This window comes from Pinus tabuliformis, chromosome 7 (genome assembly GCF_031772625.1).
Source record: "Pinus tabuliformis cultivar Carrire ecotype Pingquan chromosome 7, CPIR1, whole genome shotgun sequence".
In the NCBI taxonomy this organism is placed as follows: domain Eukaryota; kingdom Viridiplantae; phylum Streptophyta; class Pinopsida; order Pinales; family Pinaceae; genus Pinus; species Pinus tabuliformis.
In genome coordinates, this window is record NC_142293.1 from 1,511,286,898 (window position 1) to 1,511,303,465 (window position 16,568).

The 16,568-nt window shown below is 37.4% G+C and overlaps 2 pseudogenes; both read right to left on the reverse strand.

The window, feature by feature from the left end:
- Positions 1 to 907: 907 nt before the first annotated feature.
- On the reverse strand, positions 908 to 2,090 carry LOC149253581 (ATP-dependent DNA helicase Q-like SIM pseudogene; annotated as a pseudogene).
- A 388-nt stretch (positions 2,091 to 2,478) lies between these two features.
- Positions 2,479 to 12,033, reverse strand: LOC149253582 (ABC transporter D family member 2, chloroplastic pseudogene; annotated as a pseudogene).
- Positions 12,034 to 16,568: the final 4,535 nt, after the last annotated feature.

Genomic DNA, 16,568 nt, shown 5'->3' on the forward strand with positions numbered 1-16,568 from the left:
CCTCCCCAATTAATTACCAAATTAAATATCCATATCTTATCCTCAAAATGTCCTCTCAAATTTACTTGGAAGAAGATATGGTCCTCCCCAATTAATTACCAAATTAAATATCCATATCTTATCCCCAAAACGTCCTCTCAAATTTACTTGGGAGAAGATATGCTAAGAAAGGTCAAATGAAAGGATAAGGGGTAGTTATGACATTAATGATAGGTGGTTGAGGTGGATGGGAGGAAGAGGCATAAAAGGGGAAGGATGATGAGAGGAGAGGGGGGATCCTTGGTCTTGGTTTTGGTTTTGGTTTTGGTTGTGGTTTTGGAGGATTTTGTTTTGGGAGGAAGGTGGAGAAAAGAGAAGGGAGAGAAGGAGAGTGTTGTTGAACTTGGACACACTACATCTGGTTGGACTTGGGCACGGAGGGCTAGGGAACCTGTGGCTAGGAAATACTTCCTAGTTGGCTGGGAATTAAATCCAGTCGGGTAGTCAAGAGGAGCACCCCAACAAGAGTCAAGAGCTCAGGAGCATCTTAACTAAGCTATTGGAACAGGTATTCCTCCATTTATTGATTATTTAGTTAAATGGATGCAATGAAATTCTTACATATTTAATTTGTGGTAAATAAATTTTGATGGTATATTATCATCAAATAAATGTTTCAATATTAATATGTTATTTCCCATCTTATTGTGTTTAATATTAGAGAAATTTAGTTTTAGTTAGAGGACCTTAGGAAGGAGCCTCACACATGGTATCAGAGCCAAGTTTCAAAATCTAGACCCAAAACCCACTGGACCCAAATCTCTGCTAAAAGAGTTTATAATCCTCAAAGTTACTTGTAAGAATTTTTATTATAAAAATTATGAGGAACTGATTTCATTTAAGACTAAATTAATGATTTTTTTTCATTCTACCGACAATTTAGAACTTTTATCACTGTCATGTGTATCCTTAATTGCATCACTCTAATATCTTGCCTTTCCTTGCTCAAGTTCTTGAAATTGGGTGGCCCATTGACACAAACATCACACAATCCACATTTTGCCTGAATCAAATCCTCTCCAAAGTACCGTACAAGAATTTTAGCTCTACAAGATGTGATAGAAACACCATATCTGAAACACTATGACAGCATATTAAGTGCATTCTGTGTTTGTTCTGCATTTCTTTTACTCGGCAACAGGGAATGAAGTCTTTTCATGTTAACATATAAAGAGAAATCTGCCAGCAACCCATCTCTTCCAGCTCTCCCAGCTTCTTGGTAATAAGATTCCAAGCTCTGTGGCCAACCATAATGAATAATTCGTCACACATTTGCCTTATCAATTCCCATCCCAAAAGAAATAGTTGCAACAACCACCTGTAGTTTATCATGATGAAATTGTTCATGGACTTGCCTCAACTGGTTCTTTTGGCAACTTTGCATGATAAGCTGCAACCTTCACACCAGACTTGCTAAGAAATTTCGCTATCATTTCTGTCTCTTTTCTTGTGGGTGTGTATATGATACTTGGACCCAATCCTAGTATAGGGAGTTCCTCAACTGATACAGTTTCAAAAGAACCACTTTCTGGTTCTAAATGGTGGTCTTCTTTGAAAATAGATCCTTCATATTCACCAAATGTCACATCAAAGTCTTCAGCCATATTCTCATCAGCCTCATCCTCAAGGTATTCAACTGTCATACTGTGACCTTTACAAGTATCTCCTACATCTTTTATTAGACTAGTTTTTGCAATGATATCATCATCATCAGTCTCCTCTTCATTGTTGTCTGATTCATTTAAGGATGTTTCATCTGAATCAGAATCAATTTCCCTTGCAGATTCCTTGTTCCTGTCTATAGAATCCTTTTGAAAATCAACTCCTGCTTTGTTATTCTTTGACGGGGCCCCTTATCGAGTATAACTATCAATTATATCTTGAAAATCCACTTTCTAAGATGATGGACAAGTGGTCTAGCTATGATGCACAGAGAACCTCAAATTTGGTCTGAAAAACGATGTCAGAAAAATTTTTGTGTCCAGCTTCATGCCCGTAGAATTCATAATGTCTTCTCGAACACGATGTGTAGCTATAGTAGTAAGTGCCATAATCGGTATATGATGCTTTACAAACTCAATGTTGCTTTCCTGGAATTTTTCTCTTAGTACATACAAGCACCTGTAATCAAGTCGAAAATCATGACCCCATTTGGACACACAGTGAACTTTGGCAATAGAAAAAAGAGTAATACCACGACTTTTTGCAAGCTTCTATAATGACCCAAGTACTCGTAGCAGTGTCTCTAAACAGACATAAATAATGTCATACATGCCTGCTTCTAGCTCATCTAGAGAGGAGAATCAACTTCACTGCAGTACCATCAACACCATGACCAGTTAAGGAAAACCTTTATGCAAATGACTTTGTCAAATATGTCTTATCTTGATTAATGATTTCAAGTATCCAGTTGCACTCAAATGTATCAAATGCATGATTCTACAACCGCAGAATGTTCTTGTAATAATTGTGTAGATTTCTTCTATGCCTGACGCTTATATATGTTATTCCTGTAGCTATAATTTCTTTATACATATGAACCTCATTAGCTTCATCTAGCACGCTTGTAGACTCATCCAACAGAGCAAGTTCTGGTTGTGCAAGTAGCAACCAAGAAAATGCGAGTCATTGTTGTTCACCCAGTGAAAGTAGACTTGACCATTCAACGTTGGAGACCAAACCATTGTAGCGTGTGATTAGATGATCATGACATACAACCTTCAATACCCCAACAAGCTCATCTTCATTTGTCATAAGTTTAAGTTCACATCATGTGTTTGTCAATCTCAAACTTTTCATTGAAAATGGTAGAGAATCTGATTCTAACACGACAATAAGATCTTCAATCCACGTAGGATAAAGCAACTACTAACATAGTGTTCCTAAAACCATGTAAGGCCTTTGAGGAAGGAAAAATATTGCCCCAGAACTTCCTTCTGTTCCATCTACGAGTTGGTGTTCTTTGTCTTCTGTACGATAGTTTGTTCCATTCACTAGCCCATCATTGTTAATTTCTCCTTGTAAAATAGATCTATCAGATCCTTTATTGCTCTGTTTTATATGGAATCTAATAGTGCCTTTACCATAACACCATATACCAGCAATAGCTCTCAACAGTGACGTTTTTCCACTTCCACTTGGACCCATTATCAGTAAGTGATCTCCTTTAGTGACCACCAATGACAAGTCTTCAATAAGAGTCATGGTGTACTGTGGTGTTTGTAATGTTAAATGTTCAATTTCCAAAAGTTTTGGACAAACTTCAAAAGTATCTACTCCATTACATTCCAAAGCATTTCCATAAAACTGATCAACCTTCAAGAAAGTTATCTTTGGTTTGGAGTCTTCTATCAATAGACTACTTCTTTAGTCCAAAATATCACTGAACTCACCTAACCGATCAATGACAGCTGAGAAAGCACCGATAGGCTGAAACTGGTATACAATTAGTGAGAAGTCGCCCATTGAAAGAGGAGTAAGACTGATTGATCACTCCAAATTCGATTTTGTCAGAGAAATACATGGGAGCCACAATAGTTGCAGGTAAAATTTGAAATAGGTATCGATATCCACTGTTGAAGAAGTCCAAGTTCCGTGATGAAATCAATAATTGAGTTAAATTCTCAAAATATTGTTTGAAGCATTGAAGAAGAAGTTGCATCTCATTCTCTTCACCTCCATAGAAAGAAATTGACTCTGCATTTTCTCGGATGCGCACTAGCCCATAATGAAAATCTGCCTCCTTTTTTTTCTTGCATGAAGTTTAGGTTTGCAAGTCCCTTTCCTACAAGGGCACTGATGCCTATTCCCCCGAGTGAATAAACAATGAGCACCACAAACAGAGGTGGATAAATTCCAAAAAATATGTTGTTGAATGATATCAATTCTACTACTGCAGAAAACAATGTTAATGCAAATGAAAGGGAAGTCCCAATGAAAGAACTGAGGTCATCAACAATCCTCTGATCTGGGTTATCTATGATTGATTGTGATTGGATCTTATAGAAAGTTTGGTTCTCAAAATAGCAGCCCAAATAGTATCTTTTCATCCATGCCCACCATCACAGTCCAAGTGTTTCCCTTCCATAATCTCTCAGTACAAGGACCTACAAGGGTGCAGAAATTTGCTCATCGAAATGCCTCCAGCAAAAGCTCCGAGGTAATACATAATTTGTTTTGTGAACTGCTTCTGATCTTTTGATCTGTAATTGATCTAAGACAAACAATTAAGGTATTAAAAACTCATTTGCAAGGATGTTCCTATGTTATTTTATGCAACGGATCGATAAGATTGCGAAATACACAGACACTGAAGTAGTTAGAGAAAACATAACAGGCAAACATGTAAACACAACAATTTTAATAAGGATTTCACCCAATACTCCTGGGCTACGTCTCCCGGTCCAGCCTTCAGTGGTGGCCTCTCTATTATGTTTTCAAAAGTAGAGTTTTTACAATAGTGAGCTCAATTTGAGTCTCACACAGTAGATATGAATCAGCAAGACTATACTTGGATCCCCCAAGTCTCTAGAGTACACAGACTCTACTTACTAAAACTCGACCTCTATTGGTCACAGTAGTATGAGCCCAATCTGAGACTCATACATGACAGGAATATACAGAGGAGTTCGCTTGAACCTCTCAAGCCTTCTCTAGAGTACACAGACTCTCTGACTCTCTCTGGCTCTGTCTGGCTCGATGCTGCCTTTTCTTCTATAGGTCAGCTTGGCTCCTTCTTTCTGCTCTTAGCTTTTTGCGTCTAACTAACTCTTCCTTCTTTCTCTGTCAGTTCGTGGCTTTAAAGAAAATCTACTTTCTGACTGTCCGTTTCCGCTTCTCGGCTTTCTAGTTTCCCTGCCTCTGTCCGTTGAAATCCCTTTGTTCGATGTAATCATCACTTTATAACACCTCACAAGCAGGTGACCACCTATTCTATAACAGATGAGTGTGTCAGGTTCACTGGAAATGTTTGAACAACCATTTTGTCAATTAACTCCAAGAATGCCCACAAAATAATAATCTTCGTCAACGCAGCGTTCGTATCGGACTTCAAATCCTTTACAATCATCACTGTTGACCCCGTCAAATCTGGTCATCCATCGGAATGTGTCTCCACCGTTGATCTGGGGCCTCCAGATCCAACGGTCATCGTTAATATCGAGCAGATAAGTAACATGACGTTTACCCGTCTGATGTGAGCAGTTTTCTCTCTCTTCCGCCAGATGTGTGGCACTCATTGTATGGCATCAAGCGGAACTCAGTTGAAACCGCTTACCGCTCAAAGCCCTTCCGATATTCTGCCGGTTTTGTGGAATCCCACTCTGTCAGAACCGAGGCATTATTTTCCACATTTTATAATTATTTCAGGTCCGGGCGCTCAGGGCTTTTCCTTCTTTGAGGGGTTTTCCCTACGATATGAAATTAGCGACTTGTCGCTAATCGCATATCAGAAACTTCCCCCGTTTCTTAAATTGACCTTTGGTTTTGCTAATTTGTGGTAGTGCGTGTTACCATGGGCCGACGGTCTGCGCGCTTGACTGAGGGTCCTCGTTGCTCCGTGTTGTTCACAAATTGCAACTGTTACAAGGATATCTCTGATAAGCTTGATCTTTATAAGACTTTGAAACTTTGGCATGATTTTTAAGAATTCATGAAAACTTAGAGAGTGTTCTAGGATCCAATTCGGATCACAGCCTTCCCACTGAAAAAGCTTTTGGACCACCAAAAGTTGGTTTTTAAGCATCAATCAAGTGAGGGTATAAATTCCTCGCTTGCCCAATTTCTATCCATCTTGCACTGCTTGGTTTTGAACCTTTGAGCCCAATCCTGAGGTACTCAACATCCCCTCTGCGCGTTGTTCTTACCTTCCTGTCCAGAACTGTATCTTCCTGCAATTCATTGAGATATTCAGGCAACAGATCATCAATAGAAGGAAATTGACTCTGCTCTTCGGGATCTTCAATCAATGAAGGTTCAAATAGTCTCAAGCTTTCTGCATTAACAACTGAATAGATGTGCATGTAAGCTGGAAAATCAAGGTGAAAAGCATTTTCACCAATTTTCTCAAGTATCTTGAAAGGTCCATACCTTATTGGCTTCAGCTTCTTACCTTCACCTTGCATTTTGTCTTTGCTGATATACAGCCAGACTTGATCACCAACTTGGAAACTATGCTCAATCTGATGCTTATCATGCCTTGCCTTGTACTTGGCTTGGCTCTTTTCCAGCTGTTCCTATACTGCCTAGTGAATCTCTTGGATTTTTTCAATGAACTTGGTTTCCTTGTCCACATCACTATGTCCTTCAGCTGCTATGTCTTTGCCAAAGACAAAATCCAAGGGAGACCTTGGTGTGAAACCAAAACAGGTCTCAAAAGGAGATCTCTGTGTAGAAGAATGTTTAGCTCAGTTGTAAGCATGCTGCACATAGCATAGGTGTTCATCCCAAAGCTTGGGATGCTTGCTGCAATAGCCTCTGAGCAACTGGATCACTGTCCTGTTGACCACTTCTGTTTGGCCATCTGTTTGTGGATGAAAGGTTGTGCTCTTCTTTAGTCTGGTGTCCATCAATTCCCACAAACTTGACCAAAATTTCCCAACAAATCGGGAATCTCGATCAGATACAATGGAAGTGGATAATCCAAAATGAACCCATACATGCTGAAAGAACAACTTTGTTGTTTGTTCAGTTGTAATATGTTTGTTACAAGGTATTAAAATACACATTTTGTTGAACCTATCCACAATAACATATAGATAGTCATGACCTTTTCTAGATTTAGGCAGTCCCCCAACAAAGTCCATGGAAACACTTTCCCAAGGATGAGAAGGAACTGGTAGTGGAGTGTACAAGCCTAGTTTTCTATTGTTGGGCTTGCTTTTAGCACACATGGTACACCCTCTTACATATCTAGAAACTATTTCATGCATTTTTGGCCAATAACAAAATCTTTGTAGTTGTGCAACTGTTTTACTTACACCAAAGTGACATGATATTAGAGAAGTGTGTCCTTCTCGAATAATCTTTACTCTTTCTTAACTTTCCAAAATTATACAAGAGTTGTTCCTTAACATGATAATCCAATTCTTCTACTTGTTTGCCATGACTTAAAGTTGCATATACATCTTTAAAATCTATATCTTGAGCATATTGTTCAATGTAGCTTTCATGCAATACTGAATTATGCTTAAGTATAGTGGATGCATTTATGATTGGTCTGGACAACATATCTGCAACTTTATTGTGTATGCCCTTTTTATATCTAATGGAAAGATGAAACTATTGTATAAAACCCATCCACCTATAGTGTCTCGATTGCTGCAACTTAGTTTGTGAGTGTAAATATTGAAGTGGTTGATGATCAGTATGTATAACTATCTCTTTTCCCATTAGATAATGTTTCCACTTTTTCACACTCTGTACTAATGCATATAATTCCTTATCATATGTGGGATAATTAACTACTGCAGAATTAAATGTCTCAGAATGATAACATATGGGTTTACCGTGTTGCATCAACACTGCTCCCATGGCATAGTCACTGGCATCGGTTTCAATCTCAAATGGTCTTTGAAGATTAGGCAATGCTAGTACTGGTGTTGTACTGATATTTTATTTTAAGGTGTCGAAGGCTTTCTGCTTTTTGCCTCCCCACTAAAACACCTTGTTCAATCCTGTTAAAGAATGTAAGGGAGCTGCTATCAAGGAAAAGTTAGAAATAAACTTTCTCCAATACTGTGCTGCTCCTAGGAAGCTTCTAACTTCATTAGTAGATTTGTGTTTAGGCCAGTTTATAATGACTACAACCTTAGAGGGATCTATCTTTAATTCACCACCCCCTACAATATGACCCAGATAATTCAAAGATGTTTTGCCAAATTCACATTTTGAGAGCTTAACATAAAGATTTTCTCTTTTCAAAACATCTAGAGTCTGCTTTACATGCTTCAAGTGTTCTTCCCATGTTTTACTAAATATAATAATGTCATCTAAATATACAATGACAAAATCATCAATAAAAGGCCTGAGTACATCATTCATTACTCTCATGAAAGTAGCAGGAGCATTAGTTAAGCCAAAAGGCATAACTAACCACTCATACAATCCCTGCTTTGTCTTGAAACAAGTCTTCCATGCATCTTGCTTTGCAACTCTAACCTGATGGTAGCCACTATGCAAGTCCAACTTGGAAAAGTAAACAGCTTCTTTCAACTGATCTAATAGATCATCTATGCGAGGAAGGAGATAACTATTTTTTATCATTATCTTATTTAGTGCTCGGTAATGAATGCACATTCTCCATGAGCCATCTTTCTTTCTCACCAAGACAATTGGAGATCCACATGGTGATGTGCTAGGTCTTATGAACCCTTTCTCGAGCAACTCCTGTACCAGCTTCTTGATTTCTACATTCTCTAAAGCGGACAACCTATACATTCTGATGTTAGGCAATGGAGCATCTTGCTGCAAATTAATATCATGTATTATTTCCTTTTTGGGTGGCAGACCTTTAGGTTCTTGAAATAGTATATCATATTCTAAAACAAATTTTTCTAAATCAGCTTGTTGTTTAGCATTACAGCCCTCAAACACATTGCTTTTATCAGGTTTCTTTTCCTTTACAACCATCAGTAAAAAGTGTTTGCATGAATTTACAATTCTTTTCATCTGCCCTGAGTTTATGGGAGTATAATTATCCTTGAGTTTATGAGCTCTTACAATATATTCAATCCCATCTTTAACGAGTAGATACTTTTTTTCTACCCTATAGAAAATAGCTTTTATATCATACAAGTAAGGACTTCCTAAAATAATTCCACATATATCCAAGGGAACAATATCTAACTCAACCTCATCTACAAATGATGACCCAAAAGAAAACCTAAGTTTACATTGTCTAGTCACTTGTAGCTTTGCTTTATCACATAACCAACCTAATGGATATGGTTTCTTGTCAGGTGTGGTTAGTAATCCCAACTTCTTTACAATTGCTTTAGAAATTAAATTTACTTGTGAGCCACTATCAAACAAAGTATCAGTCTTTTGATGCTTGGAAATAACTCTAATATGAAAAAGCTCATGTCTTTTCCTCTCATTTTCTTCATTATCAATAGATTGTGTAGAATTACTAGTAGATGCTTCAGAATTTTTACCTTTTATATCTGTGACTGTGATTGTTGTTTCATCCCCTGAGTCTAACCCCAAATCTTTTTGAATAGCTACAACAGTCTTCTTCTTTTTTCCATCGTACTTCTTGGGTTTCAGCTCTGGATGCAGAATCCAGCAATGTTCATCATCATGCCCATCCTTCTTGCAGTGAGTGCACGAAGGTTTGGTCTTTTGTACAGCATTTGCCTTCCTCTCTTTCCATTTATGCTTTCTCTTTTCCTTATTCTTGCTTGCAATGGGTTTTGATGATCCCCCAACTTCTGGGTTCACATTCTTGCCTCTAGCCTCTAGATGTGTAGCCTGAACAGATACCTCATCTATGCTAGTGGGATTAAACATGAGAATGGTATGCTTTAAATAGTTGTGTAGACCACCTATATACTTCAGCAAAGTTTCAGGTGAGTCTAAAGAAATTCCTAGAATCAAAGCTCTTTTCCTAAATTCTTGGGTGTAACTTTGTACACTTTTCCCTTTCAATTGTCGAAGAGTTTGCCAACTCATCATGGCTTGCTGCATATAAGCTAGTGGATAGAACAATTTAATTGCAGAAACAAATTCACTCCAGATAGAAAGAATTTTACCATGCTTCTTCATGTCAGCTTGTGTCCTGCCTTCCCACCATACCAACGCAGTGCCTCCAAGGCGTAGGCTAGCCAGCTGAATCTTACTACTGTCTAAATCAATGCTCTACACCCTACAATACGTCAATCTATCTAATCCAATTATCTAGCTTCTCTGCATTCAACTCTCCATCCTATATTGGTAAATCAAATTTAACATCTAATTTAATCAAAGATGTCTTCTTTTTATTTTCAGGGCTATTAGGGGGTGTGGGAAGCTTTTCTTCTTTCCCTTTGCCGTTAGAATGGTCATTGACGAGAGATTCTTCTGCTTCTTTATCTTGTTTGGAGTTTGATGAATCTTCATCTCTACCTTTCTTAAATTATCTATACATTTCCTCTACCATGTCTCTCATGGTCATGAAACTATCCATGAACTGGGGGTCTGATTCCAAGGGACTTTCTTCTACCATTTTCCTCTTAGGATAGACTCTTCCATTTTCTGGGTTAGCCTCAAACAATTATCCTTCTCCTAATTTGAGCTTTGTCCTAGTTAGCATTCAACAAAAAAATCCAGCACAAGCTTGTCTAACCTCAGCAACCTAGAGCTCTAATACCACTTGATCTATAATTAATCTAAGACAAAAAATTAAGGTATTACAGATTCATGTGCATGGATGTGCCTATGTTATTTTATGCAACGGATTGATAAGATTGTGAAATACACAGACACTGAAGCAGTTAGAGAAAACATAACAGACAAACATGTAAACACAACAAGTTTAATAAGGAGTTCACCCAATACTCCTGGGCTACGTCTCCCAGTCTAGCCTTCAATGGTGGCCTCTCTATTATGTTTTCAAAAGCATATTTTTTACAACAGTGAGCTCAATTTGAGTCTCACACAGCATATATGAATCAGCAAGACTACACTTGGATCCCCCAAGTCTCTGGAGTACATAGACTCTACTTGCCGAAACTCGACCTCTATTGGTCAGAGTAGTAAGAGCCCAATCTGAGACTCATACATGACAGGCATATATAGAGGAGTTCACTTGAACCTCTCAACCCTTCTCTAGAGTACACAGACTCTCTAACTCTCTCTGGCTCTGTCTAGCTCGATGCTGCCTTTGCTTCTGCAGGTCATCTCGGCTCCTTCTTTCTTCTCTTAGCTTTCTGCGTCTAACTAACTCTTCCTTCTTTCTTTGTCAGTTCATGGCTTTAAAGCCAATCTTCTTTCTGATTGTTCGTTTCCGCTTCCGGGTTTTCCGGTTTCCCTGCCTCTATTTGTCGGAATCCCTCTGTTTAGCGTATTCATCACTGTATAACGCCTCACAGGGAGGTGGCCACCTATTCTGTAACGGATGAGTGTGCCAGGTTCACTCAAAATGTTTAAACAACCGTTTTGTCTGTTAACTCCAAGAATTCCCAAAAAATACGAATCTCCGCCAACACATCATCCATATCGAACTTCAAGTCCTTTACAATCCTACCTATTGACCTCGTCAAATCCGATCATCCATTGGAACGTGTCTCTGCCATTGATCTGGGGCCTCCAAATCCAATGGTCATTGTTCATATCGGGCAGATAAGTAACATGACGTTTACCTGTCTAATGTGAGCGGTTTTCTCTCTCTTCCACCAGACGCGTGGCACTTGTTGTATGGCATCGGGCAAAACTCAGTTGAAACCGCTTTCCACTCAAAACCCTTCCGATATTCTACTGGTTTTTTGGAATCTCGCTCTGTCGAAACCGAGGCATTATTTTCCGTGTTTTATAATTATTTCAGGTCCGGGCGCTCGGAGCTTTTCCTTCTTTGAGGGGTATCGCATATCAGAAACTTCCCTCGTTTCTTAAATTGACCTTTGGTTTTGCTAATTTGTGGCAGCGTGCGTTACCATGGGCCGATGGTCTGCGCGCTTAACTGAGGGTCCTCGTTGCTCCGTGTTGTTCACAAATTGCAACTGTTATGAAGATATATCTGATAAGCTTGATCTTTATAAGACTTTGAAACTTTGGCATGATTTTTAAGAATTCATGAAAACTTAGAGAGTGTTCTAAGATCCAATTCGGATCATCTTTTCTTGCAAGGACATTATAAAAATCACACCCAAGAAAATTGAATCCCACACTGATTCCTGTAGTGACTAGGGTGAGAGAAAATACACCAGTGAGTTGTAATCTAGCCTGAACTTTATCCTCTTATGTCCAATATGGAATGGAAACCTTCCAAAACCTATTGATAAGCAATGATGGGCTCAACATTCTCCGCCTCCACAAAAATCTGCCTCAACATTCTCCGCTTCAACAATAAATGCACCAAAACAGAAACTGGATGAATGCTTTGAGTTGGTTTCCACTCATTTGGCTGAACCCAAAAATCTCTTAAAAGTTGAATAATCCTCTACTGATCTACATAATTGACAATGCATCTAGTAATCCATTCAATTACAGGTTCCATCAAGCGGACATATATCTATTTTTCATGATAAGACTTCATCATTTTTGGTACCTAGATTGCCTGAAAGAACCCTTTGAAATAGTGTGATATAATCACTAAGTCCTATGATGAGAAAACCTTTTTCATAAGGAATCAATGCTTGTGCACAACGAGCCAAGTACAAATGAGCAAATGTAGAGGCTAAGGGATCTGCTAACCCTCTAATCATCAAACTCAATCGTTGGCAAACATTCAACGGATTCTCATCCAAAAATGTCGAGAACGGAAAATAGCCACTTCCAAGTATATTTGAGGAAGTAGTTCTCGAATAGAACCAATCTTGTAAAACCAATTGCTACACGTTTCTTTAGCCTCGTGCAGAACATCGATGCATGTGAATCCATAAAACACAAGCCTGGAGACAGTGAAGGAAGTGAGAATGAAGATGGCAGTGTAGATGGTGCAGATGAGGACTTCTTACAAAATGTTATGAATGGAGAGTCAAAACAAGTAAAACAATGCTCCAAATTAGATCATCACTCTAGCAATAAGGATACCAGTGTTCTGTCCTGAGATTATAAGAAATTGAGATCCAGGAATGAGGATGAAGGGGATGATGCATTTCTGACCAAAAAGAGGCCAATTGAAGATGGGGACACTGAAGCTACAAGTTGGCAACAAGAATTTTGAAAAAAACAAAAAAACTTAAGATCAATATCAATAAGCCTGTTGGCCAGCGTTTTGTCTCTGATGAGGAAGGAAAGGCCTTGCCCCATTGGCAGCATTTGCCAACGGACAAGATGGAGGTGATGAGGAAGATCAGACCACAGGTACATGTTTATTTCTTTATAACAGAAACTGGAGAATTTATATTATAAAGGGCTGCAGCATAGTTGAACAGCAAAGTGTACATAGAGATAGTTGTTATGAATTTCCAAGAAAACTAAATAGACATAATATGCCAAAAACAGAGTTTTAAGTACATTAGCAGTTGTAGCCTTCCAAAAAAAATTGGCTGGTATATATCCCAAAAAAAAGGACGTTTAATATTATTATTGAATGACAAATCCATATTGATAAATGAACAACTCAGTTACTCACAAAACATTAACTACAAATACATTGACTGAATTGAATTAGGCTTTAGTGTGGTCTTAGGATCATGATAATGCTAAAGCAAAGTCATCATTGTATTTTCTCTTTGGCCTCTTTCAGCTTTTCGTTAAAATGTACTATATATACTCTTCCAATTGCTACAATAGCAGCATCACATTCAACTGTAAAGTGTTCACATCCTCTTGTGTTTGAGGCAACCCCAAAACAGAGTCCATGGTAACATCAGCCCATGGTTTATTCAACACAGGCAAAGGCTTATGCAAACCAGTGCTTTGCTATCCTCTGCAATTTAACAAATCTTGCGAGCAACAATAAAGTTACTCACATCTCTCATTGTGGCCAACGAAACCTTCAACTCACTTAACTAAATGCTTTATTTTTCCGAAAGCTTCCTCTCAACCCACTTGAATCCAATTTTTGGATCAATTTCTCTCTCATTGATCTAGCCAGAATACATAATTGTCTATCTTTAGACAAAAATCCATCCACCAACAAATATTCTTCAAAAGTGCTTCTAGTGTTGAATTGGTTGGTAAGATTCGAAACCCTTTTTCCAAAATATGCATAATTCACGTAATCCTTTTCTATTACATTTAAGCCAATTGTCTAGCATAAGGCAAAATCCATCCACCAACAAATATTCTCCAAAAGTGCTTCTAGTTGTGCCTCTTCAATTACATTAAAGCCCATGGTTCAGTTTGCATAGTTATAATTAAATGGAAACCCTACTTAAAGTTTCCAGAGCAACATTGCATTGCTTATTATATGTTGAATAACAAAAGTGACAATCTGAAATACGGGAACCAATTGCCATGTCCATGTTATAATTTTTCTTGGGAATTTATATACCTTAGTGCTTAATGATCTGGACAAAATAAATTATTTAGATACGAAATAATGCTTCCAATATAAGGTTTTTGAATGATAGCATATATATATTTACCAGAAGTGATATATTTTCTTTTGGCATCAATTTTGTTAAAATTTGCTACAAGCCTACATGTTTGATTCTGACTCAATACTAGTCCAACTGCTACAGAAGAAGCATCACAAAACATCCAATGCTATATAAGTGGGGATATACACCATTTAAGTCCAATATTGTATATCCCAACCTATAAAGCATTTAATGCATTGCTGCATGGGGCATATTGTTTTCCCTTTTTGGGTAGCTAAATACCTTTTTCCAGTGTTACTTCATCTAAATGTTGACATTTGGTGCAATCCGTTAAGGCTGCATCTATGCCAAAAATGTTTAATAAATATTTTCTAAATATTTACTTATCAAATGAAACTTCTTAACTCTGCTTTACTTTCTAGAATAGGCCATTCAAGTATGGCCTTGATCTTCTTTGATCCATGCTCAGGGTATCTACTGAAATTGAATTTCAAAGTACTAAAGGTTCGTCTTTTCTTTGCAAGACTCACTCTTTTCAAGATTGATTATGAAATTTTTTTAAATACAAATGTTCTAAATATTAATTCATGTTTATCCTAACAATTATTATTATGAAAGTAGACAAAAAAAGGGACAATGTGTAGTATAAGTACCTAGTTTATTGTTCTTATAAATGTATTGAGGGTGTTTATCAACACAAACAACGTGACCAACTATTCATACAAAACATTCTTTTTTTAATCTCCTATTTCACTCATCTCCTTCTCGAATTCAGATTTAGTAATATCCACTCCTCGGATTTTGATCTCTTTTGAGTACAAAGCAAGGGCATAAACTAAAAACAAGAGACCATGATCAAGGCTTAATTACATTGACCTTTAACACGATCTAATTATACTTATTGAGAAGCTATAAGATATTAAAAATGAATGAGTTCGAATATCTGATATTCTCGTCACCTTAAGGACTAACATAAATTCGTAAACAGAATATAGGTTTGATAAATATGCACTGGTCTTTACTGCTCTGGATATCATGGTTTATAATTTTGATGAGCATTGATTAGAGATTAATATGCATTAGTTTAAATGTCAAATATTTTCATTGCTTAGAAGACTGATATAAGTATGTGTATTGAAACCTATGGATCATAAAAAGTATTAGCATGAATGGGATGAGCACTTAAAAGGTTTACAAAATGCACATATGTTTTCTGCTTGGACTTGGTTGCCTATTTTTGGTTGATGTAACAGTCCGAAGAGCACCTGGTAGGTGTGTGCAGCTATTTTATTTTGTTTACAGCTTCAGTTTGGACAATGTGGTTGTCAAGTAAGCATATTTTGGCTAGATGAGGCAACTCACACATGTTGTCATCCATGGAAAATTTGTAACTAATTGTGGCATTCTGAGTTCTAATTCATGGTTATAAATATGCAAAGAATGGCCATCACTGTAAATGAGTGCTATAATTATATATTGGGCCTATTACTAGTTCAGATTCCTTCTGCTACTTATTGCTTTTCTTATAAATAAATCAACCTTGCTCTCAACTTGAAGGCAAGAGTGAGACTCTTGGTACCAGGCCAACCTACGGAGTCACCAACTGTACATGTCTTTCCAATAACATTAGCATCCAATTTCCCCAAGACCTTTATTCATCACGCTATCTTGCATGGATAAAGCAATGGTGCAACAACTTGAATGGTTTAATATTGAAATTTAAAAGAAACACATGATTACGTGCTTGGGCAGTGATATGACCATAAATTTTATTTGGAATATAAATATCATAAGCATAAAGTGGTAGAGCACAGAAGCTGGTAACAAAATACTTGAAATACAGATGATCCAAAAGATTCATTAAATACAAATTTAGGATGACCTGAATTCCATACTGCTCAGAGAAGTTGAAAGAAGTGTCAAACATAAAAGACATCGTAACATAGGGTTGATAGCTTAGGCATCACTTGGTGGACCAAGTTAAGATACAATAGGACAAGTCTAACCCAAGATCTGCTACCCGAGAGGATGCAATGACTATATGTCACAATTACCGCTCACTTTTGACCTTTTATGATGTCTATTTTGACTTAAATAGCTACCTATGCTAAGGCTCTATTTTGCAGTTCCATGTAATTTATTTATGAATGCTGTGTAATATTGATGCATTTAGTTGGACAAGTGAAACCACTTATGTAAATCATTAGATGGATTAGGTATTGATGATTGAAATGTTCGATGTATGACCTAATGTATGACTTACTTGGTTATGATTTACCTAGTGCATGACTTATCAAAGTTATTTTTGTTTCATGTATGGCTTACGTGGATATGATTTATCCCATT